Raw genomic sequence first — 13544 nt, forward strand, 5'->3', positions numbered from 1 at the left:
CCCCCAGCAAATCGCACCCAGAATATATGCATCTCACCATGCTACTGTATTAAATGTGCATTCACGCCAACTACTGCACAGAGCTTTATAAATGATCTCTCAGTTATCAACTTTGACTGGGTCACTGTCAGCCCCTGCAGAACTTGATCAGGCAACTGAATGCTTAGAATCAACGTTCCGCCATACTTTAGATAATGTAGCTCCTCCTAAAAGGAAAATGGTCAGAAACAAAAAAATTAGCACCCTGGTATAATGATGACACTTGCACTTTAAAACAGACCATTCGAAAATTGGAACATAAATGCCATCAAACAAAATTGGTAGTGTTCAAATTAGCGTGGAAGGAGAGCTTCCTGAAATATAGAAAAGCTCTTAGTGCTGCTCAATCAACATCTCTCCTCCCTAATAGAAGATAACAAAAATAATCCTAGATTCCTATTTAATACCGTAGCAAAATTAACCAGGAATAAGTCCACTATAGACACATGCACACCTGCATTATGTAGTAGCAACGACTTCATGAATTTTTTGAATGACAAAATTGAGAATATCCGACAAAAAATTCAAACTACTAATTTAAGGTCAAACAATGTAAGTGACCCTGTAGTTAACAATATAACTGTATCAGATCAGCAATTAGAATGTTTTACTCCCCTTAGAGAAACTGAATTACTTTCATTACTCTCGGCATCAAAAGCCTCAACTTGTTTACTAGATCCCTTACTTACATGTCTATTCAAACAGATAATACCTGAAGTAATTGAACCGCTTCTAAAAATAATAAATTCTTCTCTTAGGATCGGCTATGTACCCAAATCCTTTAAACTAGCAGTTATCAAACCCCTGATTAAAAAACCTGACCTTGATCCCTGTCAGCTGTCCAATTATCGGCCAATATCAAATCTCCTCTTTATCTCCAAGATCCTTGAAAAAGCTGTGGCACAGCAGTTATGCTTATATTTACATAGGAATAACATCCATGAAATGTATCAGTCAGGATTTAGACCTCATCATAGCACAGAGACAGCTCTGGTTAAAGTAGTAAACGACCTACTGTTGGCATCTGATCAGGGCTGTGTCTCGCTGCTTGTGTTGCTTGACCTTAGTGCAGCATTTGATACCATTGATCATTCCATTCTTCTGGATAGACTAGAAAATGTTGTGGGAGTTAAGGGAATGGCCCTCTCCTGGCTCAGGTCTTATTTAACTGATCGCTATCAGTATGTTGGTGTAAATGGTGATTTTTCTAGATATACTGAGGTAAAGTTTGGTGTTCCACAAGGTTCTGTCTTGGGTCCACTGCTTTTTTCTTTATATTTGTTACCTCTGAGTGATATTATTCATAAATATTGTATTAGTTTCCACTGTTATGCTGATGACACACAGTTGTATGTTTCTGCAAAACCTGATGAGAGACACCAGCTTAATAGAATTGAGGAATGTGTTAAGGACATTAGACACTGGATGCTTATTAACTTCCTTCTGCTTAACTGACAAGACAGAAGTACTTGTACTAGGACCACATGCAACTAGAAGTAAGTTTTCTGATTACACAGTAACTCTGGATGGACTTTCTATTTCTTCACGTGCAGCAGTAAAAGACCTCGGAGTGACTATTGACCCCAGTCTTTCATTCAAAACTCACATTGATAACATTACCCGGATAGCTTTCTTTCATCTCAGAAATATTGCTAAGATAAGAAATTTAATGTCACTACATGACGCGGAAAAACTAGTTCATGCTTTCGTTACCTCCAGGTTGGATTATTGTAATGCCTTACTGTCTGGATGTTCCAATAAGTGCATAAACAAGCTCCAGTTAGTTCAAAATGCAGCAGCAAGAGTCCTTATTAGAACTAGAAAATATGACCACATTACCCCTGTCTTATCCACACTGCTGGCTCCCAATCAAATTTTGTATTGATTATAAAATACTACTATTGACCTTTAAAGCAGTGAATGGTCTCGCACCACAGTACTTGAGTGAACTTCTGGTCCTCTATGACCCACCACGCCTACTTAGATCAAAAGGTGCAGGCTATCTGCTGGTACCTCGTATAGTGAAGGCTACATCAGGGGGCAGAACCTTTTCTTACAAAGCCTCACAGTTATGGAACAGCCTTCCAAGTAATGTTCAGGAATCAGACACAATCTCAGCGTTTAAGTCTCGGCTGAAAACATATCTGTTTAGTCAAGCCTTGTGTTAATGGTGTTTATGAGGTAAAGGTGTAGATCTGGAGCATCCTCAGACATAGAGTGTTTTGGTAAACTGGGATGTATGGATGCTGTCAGTCCCCCACTCACCTGCTCACTTGAGTTTGTTGACAGTGTAGTGGCTGGCTGCTTTATGTCCCGGGGCTCCCTCATGCCTGTGTTACCTTCTGGCTCTCCCCTTTTAGTTATGCTGTCATAGTTAGTTGCCAGAGTCCCTACTTGTACTCAGTGCAATATGTATACTGTTCCTACTTATTCAGGTGACATTGGGCATACTTAACAACCTGTGTTTTCTCTCTCTCTCTCTCTCTCTCTCCCCCCCCCAAAAAAAATCTGTCCCTCTGAATTACATGTCGATCCTGGGATCGAGATGCTGACCTCTTCTGCTTCTCGGACCTGCCTGATCCATTCTGGTGCCCTGTGTCTGGTTGAATAGAATAGAATAGAAAGCCTTTATTGTCATCACACAGAGTATAACGAGATTCAGAGCTGCTCCATAAAGTGCACACACACATAGAATAAAAAGAAAAGGTATGTACAATATACAAAAACTACTATTGAACTACTAGCTACTATACAGACACATTTGTATAGGTCCTGCATGGAGCACAGTAGATAAAACCTTAAGGGCAAGTAAAGTGGCTGATAGTAGCAGCATCCAGTGGTGTGCAACCATGTGTAACATTATAATTACAGTTCAAGTATATTGGCATTATAATTACAGTATATATATATATATATATATATATATATATATATATATATATATACACATACATACAGTTCAAGTATATTGGCATCAATACTCCAGTAGTATAAGTAAAGTGGCTAGTGATAGCAGCATTCAGTGATAAGGTGACATTTGTATTGACAGTGCAAAAAGACATGATGCAATACACACACACACACACACACACACACACACACACACACACACACACACACACAAGCATACACAAAGTTACCTTTTGAACAGTTCACAGGTAGGCCAGTTCTCAAAGCACCAGTTCCTCAGTGCAGACTGGAGTTGAGTATGGTGACTTCTTTAGGAAAGAAGCTATCCCTGAGTCTGTTTGTTCTGGCCGGTATGGACCTATATTGCCTGCCAGAGGGTAGCAGGTTGAACAGATGGAAGCCAGGGTGGGTGATGTCCCTTATGATGTTTTTTGCTCTGTTCAGACATCTAGAGTTGTAGATGTCAGTTAAGGAAGGCAGAGGGCTGCCGATGATCCTTTGTGTAGTGTTGGTCACCCTCTGCAGCCTCTTCCTGTCAGCCACTGTGCAGCTAGAGTACCACACTGACACTGCGTAGGTCAGCAGACTCTCTATGGTCGAGCGGTAGAAGGTCACCAGCAGGCTTGTGCTCAGTTGCTCCCTCTTGAGCACTCTGAGGTAGTGTAGCCGCTGCTGGGCCTTCTTGACCAGGGCTGACGTGTTGGTTGACCAGGAGAGGTCAGCAGAGATGTGGACACCCAGGAATTTGAAGGTCTGCACTCGCTCAACACACTCGCCGTTGATATACAGGGGGGCAGGGGTAGCGCTGTTCCGCCGGAAGTCCAGGATGAGTTCCTTTGTCTTAGAGATGTTCAGTGCTAAGTTGTTGGTTGCACACCACCTCTCCAGGTTCAGGACCTCATCTCTGTAGGCCTCCTCGTTCTCCCCTGTTATCATCCCCACCACTGTTGTGTCGTCAGCGAATTTGACGATGATGTTCTCTGGGTGGGTTGCGCTGCAGTCGTATGTGTAGAGCGAGTACAGGAGTGGGCTCAGCATGCAGCCCTGCGGTGAGCCAGTGCTGAGGTTGCGGGCAGATGAAAGGTGGCGGCCCAGCTTCACCTGTTGGGGTCGGTTGATTAGAAAGTCTTTGATCCAGGAGCAGGTGGATGATGGGAGCCCCAGGCTGGTTAGCTTGGGGATCAGGATGTCCAGTATTATGGTGTTGAAAGCTGAGCTGTAGTCGATGAAGAGCATTCTGACATAGCTCCCTTGTCTCTCCAGATGCCTCAGCACAGAGTGGAGAGCAGTGGCTATTGTATCCTCAGTCGATCTGTTAGGCCTGTATGCAAACTGGTGGGGGTCCAGGGTGGGGGGGAGACAGGTTTTTATGTGGTGCAAGACCAGTTTCTCAAAGCACTTCGTTATGACAGGGGTGAGTGCTACGGGGCGGTAGTCGTTGAGGCTGGCTGTGGGTGACTTTTTGGGGACCGGGATGATGGTGGCAGACTTCAAACAGGTCGGGATGATGGCTTGTTCCAGTGACCTGTTGAAGATGTCCGTGAAGACCTGTGCAAGTTGGTCAGCACAGGCCTTGAGCACCTTCCCTGGTACGCCATCCGGGCCAGTTGCCTTCCTGGGGTTTACGGCCCGGAGCACCCATCTCACATCCTCAGGCTCGACCTTCAGAGTGAGCGGGGGAGTGCCAGTGATTGCTGTCAGTTGAAGTGGGGGTTGGGGTGGAGTGCTGGGGGGAGGTGTGAGCTGTAGTGGGAGCTCGGGAGATGGTCCGGGGGGTGGTTTGGCTGTGTGCTGCGCCTGAGCTTCAAAGCGGGCGAAGAAGCTGTTCAGCTCCTCCGCAAGTGCCGCATCTGAATCCCCGGCTGACACAGCACAGCCCCTGTAGTTTGTTATTGCCTGAATGCCCTGCCACAGCTGCCTGGGGCTTGTCAGCTGCTCCTCAATCCTTCTCCTGTGGTCCGCTTTGGCTGCGCTGATGCCTTTCTTCAGGTCAGCCCGAGTCCTACTGTATAGCGCTCGGTCACCAGATCTGAAGGCTGCATCCCGGGCACATAGGAGTGCACGGACCTGGCCGGTCATCCATGGTTTCTCATTCGGGAACACCCGAATGGTCTTTACCATGGTGACCGTGTCAATGCACTGCTTGATGTAAGCTAGCACTGCATCCGTGTATGTGGCCAGGTCCTCATGATGGAAAACTTCCCACTGTGTTCGTTCAAAGCAGTCCTGGAGTTGGGGGAGGGCGTCGTCAGGCCAGGTGGTAATTGTCCATCTTTGTGGCTTTGATTGCCGGCTGAGGGGGGTGTATGTGGGGGGTAGGAACAGGGAGAGATGGTCAGACTGTCCGAGGTGGGGGAGGGGAATAGCTCTGTAGGCATGTTTAAGGTTGGAATAAACATGGTCCAGAGTATTTACTCCCTTCGTTGCACACTTCACATGTTGGTAAAATTTAGGCAACACCGTTTTGAGGTTTGCCTTATTGAAGTCTCCTGCAATGATGTGCGTGCCATTTGGGTAGGCTCACTGGTGGTTGTTAATGTTGTTTGTGAGCAGAGAGAGAGCGGTTTTGACGTTAGCGTCCGGTGGTATATAGACTGCAGTGATGATAACAGCTGCTAGCTCCCTCGGCAGAAAGAAGGGTCTGCATCTTACGGACATGAACTCTAGGTCAGGAGAACAATGCTTGTCTAAGACTGTACTGTTGTTGCACCAACCTTCATTCACGTAAACGCAGAGCCCCCCTCCTCTGTTTTTCCCGGAGTCGCTATTCCTGTCCCATCTGTGTAGCGTGCGGCCTGCTAGCTGCACCGAAGCGTCGGGGATTAGTGGTTGTAGCCATGTCTCCGTTATAATGATTGCACAGCATTCACGAATTTAGTGGTTACCAGCAAGCTGTAATTCCAAGTCGTCCGTTTTGTGTACCAGGGATCTAGCATTGGAAAGATAGAGGCTTGGTAGTGGAGGTTTGAGTGGCTGTTTTCTGAGCTTGTTCAGCAGGCCCGCTCTGCAGCCCCGTTTTTGCTTCTTCTTGCGTCTCCGCCTCCTTCGTCTGCCAGACCCGATAACAATCCACGGAGACCCCGGTGCCCTCGCTATCTCCTCCGGAATGTTGTAAGCGCGATGAAAGTCGTTTGAAATGATCATTTCTTGCCGAATGCCGATGTCTATCAGATCCATATGGGTGTATCTTGTGTTGAAGTCCGTAGGTGACGCGAAACAAACAGTTATAACACACAAAAAATACAAAAACGTGCACTTGAAAGGTTTCATTCTGGTGCCCTGTGTCTGGTTGGAGTCTCATCGCATTGCTCCTGTGGAGGACAGCCCCATGTGGACAGTTGAAAGTCACACCTGGAGGACGCTCTGGACACTTACAGTAATGCTTTTATGGCTGAGGGCTACAGTTGACTTGCTAACTTTAGGACTGCAGTTGTCATGAACAGTTTTGCACTCAAGTTTCCATCAATGAAGAGTTATAACATCAACGAAACTGACTTCATGTTAAAACTGTTAATGTTATAGTCATGTTGTTGGTTGTTGCCCAAATGAGGATGGGTTCCCTTTTGAGTCTGGTTCCTCTCGAGGTTTCTTCCTCATGTCGTCTGAGGGAGTTTTTCCTTGCCACTGTCACCACAAGCTTGCTCATTGGGGATAGATTAGGGATAAAATTAGCTCATTGTGGCAGCGAGGGCGTGGTCAAGTGTCGGTCTGTCAATGGAGGGTGGAGTCAGGGAAGGTAAGTGTCAGAATCACTGCACCTGATGTTAGTTAACCTGTGTTTGTGTGTCTTCCCCAGTGACCGCGCCCTATAAAAGGAGAGAGAGAGAGCAGAGGAAGGGAGCTCTCTCCCCAACCAGATGACTTATGTGTGTGTGCATGTAAGTGTGGCTGGGAGATTGTAAAGTAACTGAAAAGTGCAAAAATAAAGAGTTTTTGGAAACTCAGTTTTGGCCTGCCGTACTTCTGTGCTCCACCCACTCGAAGTTCTACACTCATGTTTTAAGTCGTTCAAATTCTGTAAAGCTGCTTTGCGACAATGTTTATTGTTAAAAGCAAATACAAATAAACTTGACTTGACAGTGGATCATGAGGACAGCTGAGAAGTAATTGAAGTCTCTCTTCCCTCCATCAAGGACATTTACACCACATGCTGCATCCAGAAAGCCACCAGCATTGTGGACGACCCCACACACAATCTCTTCACTCTCCTGCCATCTGGAAAAAGGTACCGAAGCATTCAGGCCTTTACAGCCAGACTCTAACAGCTTCTTCCCACATGCCATTAGACTCCTCAACTTTGAGGGACTGGACTGATACACATGGACTGTTGATCACTCCACTCCCACTGCAGTCTTTGCACAGTGAACAATAATACACTATCACTTTTTACAATGTTTACAATGCCTATCCCACACACAATGTTTACATCTATTTATTTGTTTTTTACATATACTACCTCAAACACACAAACTCAGCTTTCCACACATTAACAGTAACAAGTTGGCAGTGTACTGTCTGTTTGTGATAGTAGTCGTTTTTGCACTGTCCTTGTTGTCTGCACTTTACGTTGTGTGTAGTTTATTGTCTGCAGTGTTTGCACTCGCTGCACTCTTGCACTTTAAGTTATATGTAGATTTGTAGTCCTGTGATGTTTAATGTAGCACCATGGTCCTGGAGAAACATTGTTTTGTTTTAACTGTGTACTGTACCAACTGCATATGGTTGAAATGACAATAAAAAGCCTTGAGCTTGACCTTGATCAGAGGAGAAACCCAGTGTCTGGTAATGTCTATGGATTCCAGACTTCAGGCAGATATTGACTGTAAAGGATTCACAACCAAATATTAAAAATGTCAAATTAATTTAGGATTGTTAGCTTGTCCCATTACTTTTGGTTCCTTAAAGGGGGGGATCACATATAAAAAGTGCTGTAATTCATCTGATTTGGATGTAAATACCCTTCAAATTTAGCTGGAAGTCTACACTTTGAGCTTATATTAATTATTTAATTTCAGCTCCAATATACTTTAGCAGACAGCTGAAATAACAATAACTTCATCAATGTCCAAATAGTTTATAGCCCAGTCATGTCATCAGACACAGTTAGCGCAGCATACGTGTTGTTACGTGCTCTTACACACAGTGATTCATAAAAGGCCTTGCTAAACGGGTCAATAAGACTTCTTTATACAAATGCATTTCTGACAACGTCCTCTCATCTTCCATTTGAGATAAAGGATGGAATTTTGCATTTACATCACAGCACAATCCTTAACCACATCGGCATTTGTCAGACTGGTTCAACTTTGCTCTAACAGTATCCAGACTCACACTGAGGGACAGTGAGGGTGAAATAGTGCAGCCTATTGCTGTTCAATTAGCAACAGGCTCCAAGAGAGCCAGAGATCTATCATATCACTGAAGAGTGTGCTGGCGCAGGATCGTATGCTTAAAGGTCTAACAGTGGAGCTACACATTGCTACATGATAATGAAGATTATCCGTACCATGATACCGCATGGTTCGTTCTTGTTATTTGCAAGATTGCTTGTGGGGTTTCCATGAAGCAAGTCAACAACACCTTTGATACTGTTATTCCTCAGAAACATGACAGCCAGCCAGAAACCCTGCTGGACACAGACTCCATAATTAAATCAAACAAAACATCACAGGAGAATATTTTTAAAAAGCACTTTATAAAACTTATGGCCTTGAGACTAGAGACTAGAAAAATCTATATTAATGGACTGTGAGTTTAATTATTTGTTACCTTAGGTTCAACTTTTGGTACTAAACCCATGTGCAAGTCATAAAAGAAGGAAATAACAGAAAGGTCACTTCAGTCATGTGGACATTATGGATAATACCTGAAAATGAAGAAAAGACAGTGTCAAAGGCACAGGAAAAGAGAGTTTTTTTGTTTTTGTTTTTTTTAATTCTGGACCTAAATATGGGCAGCATAGAAACTATAGTGGTGCTTGAAAATTTGTGAACCCTTTAGAATTTTCTATATTTCTGCATAAATATGACCTGACTTTATCATCAGATTTTCATACAAGTCCTAAAAGTAGATAAATAGAACCCAGTTAAACAAAAGAGACAAAAATATTATACTTGGTCATTTATTTATTGAGGAAAATGATCCAATATTACATATCTGTGAGTGGCAAAAGTACCTTTGCTTTCAGTACCTGATGTGACCCCTTGTGTGGCAATAACTGCAACTAAACGTTTCCAGTAACTGTTGATCAGTCCTGCACACCGGCTTGGAGGAATTTTAGCCCATTCCGCCATACAGAACAGCTTCAACTCTGAGATGTCCTCACATGAACTGCTCGCTTCAGGTCCTTCCTCAACATTTCGATTGGATTAAGGTCAGGACTTTGACTTGGCCATTCCAAAACATTAACTTTATTCTTCTCTAACCATTCTTTGGTAGAACGACTTGTGTGCTTAGGGTCGTTGTCTTGCTGCATGACCCACCTTCTCTTGAGATTCAGTTCATGGACAGATGTCCTGACATTTTCCTTTAGAATTTGCTGGTATAATTCAGAACTCATTGTTCCATCAATGAAGGCAAGCCATCCTGGCCCAGATGCAGCAAAACAGGCCCAAACCATGATACTACTGTACCACCACCATGTTTCACAGATGGGATAAGGTTCTCATGCTGGAATGCAGTGTTTTCCTTTCTCCAAACATAACGCTTGTCATTTAAACCAAAAAGTTCTATTTTGGTCTCGTCCATCCACAAAACATTTTTCCAATAGCCTTCTGGCTTGTCCACGTGATCTTTAGCAAACTGCAGACAAGCAGCAATGTTCTTTTTGGAGAGCAGTGGCTTTCTCCTTGCAACCCTGCCATGCACACCATTGTTGTTCAGTGTTCTCCTGATGGTGGACTCATGATCATTAACATTAGCCAAAGTGAGAGAGGCCTTCAGTTGCTTAGAAGTTACCCTGGGGTCCTTTGTGACCTCACCAACTATTACACACCTTGCTCTTGGAGTGATCTTTGTTGGTCAACCACTCCTAGGGAGGGTAACAATGGTCTTGAATTTCCTCCATTTGTACACAATCTGTCTGACTGTGGATTGGTGGAGTCCAAATTTATGCAGAAATATATTTATATAAATATATTTATGCAGAAATATAGAAAATTCTAAAGGATTCACAAACGTTCAAGCACCACTGTACAACCCCAATTCCATAAATTTGGGACACTGTGTAAAACGTAAATTTAAAAAACAGAATGCGATAATTTGCAAATCATGGAAACTCTATATTTCATTGAAAATAGTACAAAGACAACATATCAAATGTTGAAACTGAAAAATTTTGGGTTTTTTAAATATATGCTCATTTTGAATTTGATGTCGGCAACAATTTTCAAAAAAAGTTGGGACAGGGGCATGTTTACAACGGTGTTGCATCACCTCTACTTTTAACAACACTCTGTAAACGTTTGGGAACTGAGGAGACCAGATGCTGTGGTTCTGAAGGAGAAATGTTGTCCCATTCTTGCCTGATATACAATTTCAGTTGCTCAACAGTACAGAGTCTCCTTTGTTGTATTTTGCGCTTCATAATGCACCAAATGTTTTAAATGGGAGACAGGTCTGGACTGCAGGCAGGCCAGTTTACCACCTGGACTCTTTTACTACTGAGCCATGCAGTTTTAATATGTACAGAAAGCTGTTTGGCATTGTCTTGCTGAAAGAAGGAAGGTCTTCCCTGAAAAAGATTTTGTCTGGATGGCAGCATATTGCTCTGAAACGTGTATGTATCATTCAGCATTAATGATGCCTTCCCACATGAACAAGCTACCCATGTCATGTGCACTAATGCACCGTCATGAACATTAACATTACACAGATGACATCACAGATGCTGGCTTTTGAACTGTGCACTGATAACAAGCCAGATGGTCCCTCTCCTCTTTAGCCTGGAGGACGTTGCGTCCATGATTTCTACAAAGAATTTCTACTTTTGATTTGTCAGACCTCAGGACAATTTTCCACTTTGCCTCAGTCCATCGTAAAAGAGCTCGGGCCCAGGTGGTGTTTCTGGATATTGTTTATATATGGCTTTAACTTGCATTTGTGGATGCAGTAATGAACGGTTTTCACAGACAATTGTTTTTTGAGGTGTTCCTGAGCCACACAGTGATTTCCACTACAGACACGTGTCTGCTTTTAATACAGTGTCACCTGAGGGCCTGAAGATCACAAGTATCCAATGTCAGTTTTCAGCCTTGTCTCTTGCATACAGAGATTTCTCCAGATTCTCTGAACGTTTTAATTATATTATGTACTATGTAATATATTATGTTATGATGATGTGATCCCCAAATTCTTTGCAATTTTACATTGAGGAACGTTATTCTTAAATTGTTGCACTGTTTGCCCACACAGTCTTTCACAGAATGGTGAACCCCTCCCCATCTTTACTTCTGAGAGACTCAGCCTCTCTGGGATGCTCTTTTTATATCTAATCATGGTACTGACCTGTTGCCAATTAACCAAATTAGTGGGGTTTTTTAGCATTACAAAACTTTTTCAGTCTTTTGTTGCTCCTGTCCCAACTTTTTGAAATGTGTTGCTGACATCAAATTCAAAATGAGCATGTATTTTTCAAAAATAAATAAATAAATAAAATTTCTCAATTTCAACATTTGATATGTTGTCTTTGTACTATTTTCAGTGAACTATGGGGTTTTCAAGATTTGCAAATCATCCTGTTCTGTTTTTTATTTACATTTTACACAGTGTCCCAACTTTTTCTGGAATTGGGGTTGTAAATGTTTCCTCATCGTGTTTGATTCTATAGTAAACTTTATTAGGTTATAGTTAGTTTTACTTAAGAAGTGATTCATAATTATTATCAGTGATTCATAGTTGTCAGGTCAATAGGTTTAAACAAGAAAAAAACACTAAAATTTCGTTATCACTGAGTAGATTTTACATTTTGTCAATTCAAATGATTCAAAGGCACCAAAACCATTTTCATTACTTGTATATGAATATGGCATAACTATCTAACTTACCTAATATATAGTGATAGCCATATATTGAGGACACATGAATACTTTCAGTGACATCTAGTGGTTTAGTTCCTACTCTGGTACAAGTGCTGAGGTTTACTAACCACTTTATTAGACACACTGATCAATGCACTACATACGTACAGGGTTGAGTCTGACAAAATGTGTATAGCGACACAATCCCATATGACCAAATGTTTGTGGACACCTAACCATAACACTCATATGTTCTTTTTGAACGTCCCATTCCAGATACTTAGGTATACAAAGACATTCTATATACGGTACAGTTTTGTGCTTCCAACTTTGTGGAAGGCTGACATGTGGGTGTGATCAGGTATCCACAAATGTTTGGCCATCTAGTCTACCTATAGATATACTGGCCTTTTTCTAGTCTTCACTTGCCCAGTTTTGGCAGCCTGTGCCCACTGCAGCCTCAAATTCCTGTTCTTGGCTGATAGGAGTAGAATATGACGTGATCTTCTGCTGTTGTAACCTATCTGATAACTTACCAGCTAATTTCCTTATAATACAAATTGAACCTGAGACTACAATTTTTTTTCAGCAAAGGGCTGTCATACTAAATATTGACTTTGTTTCATTTATTAGGGGAGAGTAGGGGGAGATTTGGGATGGGGGAGACTCAGGACAGTTTGTATTCTCATAAATTCATTTCAACCAATCAGGTTTTAGATTACATCAGAAGTTAGATGTTGCCCCTTAGAGTAACCTACTTCGTTTGGAGCCACAAAGCTGGACACTGCAGTAAGGTTTGCACAGTTCAATATTTTTCTCAACCAAAACTTGTATTTTGTCTGATGCTGAATTTGGGATTTGTTAGGAATTAAAATATGTAGCCTCAAGTTACCATATATAGTATTATTATACACACAGGACACTTTTTTTGATGGAATAAAAACATGTATTCTATTCCCTTCTAGCAGGTTTCATTCATTTGGTTTGACAGCATGAAATGTTTTTAGCATATCACTTATCCTACGAGTATTACGTCACTCTACCCAGTGGAGAATGAGCATTGAATATGGTTTACAATATTGCATGGTTGTCAAGACATGACATCACACGTCGGACACGTAAAACTTCCACGCTAGTGAATGATTGTGACAATTTGTAAACAAACATGGCCACCAGGTTTGCTTTGTTAAATACAGAAGATTTTGAAAGAGAAAGATGCGTTGAACACTCAAAAGGAATGTATAATAATAATAATAATAATAATAATAATAATGGCCAGCTTTTTTTTAAATGATATTTAAATAGTGTTAACTAGCATTGAGTGGTATATCAGATATATTCCATTCAGTTCACATGATACTGAATGAGTCGAAGATGAGTTCAGTATCATGCTAGCTGAATGGAATATATCTGATATACCACTCAATACTATTTAAATATTTATTAAGCTTAAATTCTGGGGGAAAATCTCATCTCATTTCATTATCTCTAGCCGCTTTATCCTGTTCTACAGGGTCACAGGCAAGCTGGAGCCTATCCCAGCTGACTACGGGCGAGAGGCGGGGTACACCCTGGACA

Source organism: Neoarius graeffei, chromosome 6 (assembly GCF_027579695.1).
Source record: "Neoarius graeffei isolate fNeoGra1 chromosome 6, fNeoGra1.pri, whole genome shotgun sequence".
NCBI classification, from domain to species: domain Eukaryota; kingdom Metazoa; phylum Chordata; class Actinopteri; order Siluriformes; family Ariidae; genus Neoarius; species Neoarius graeffei.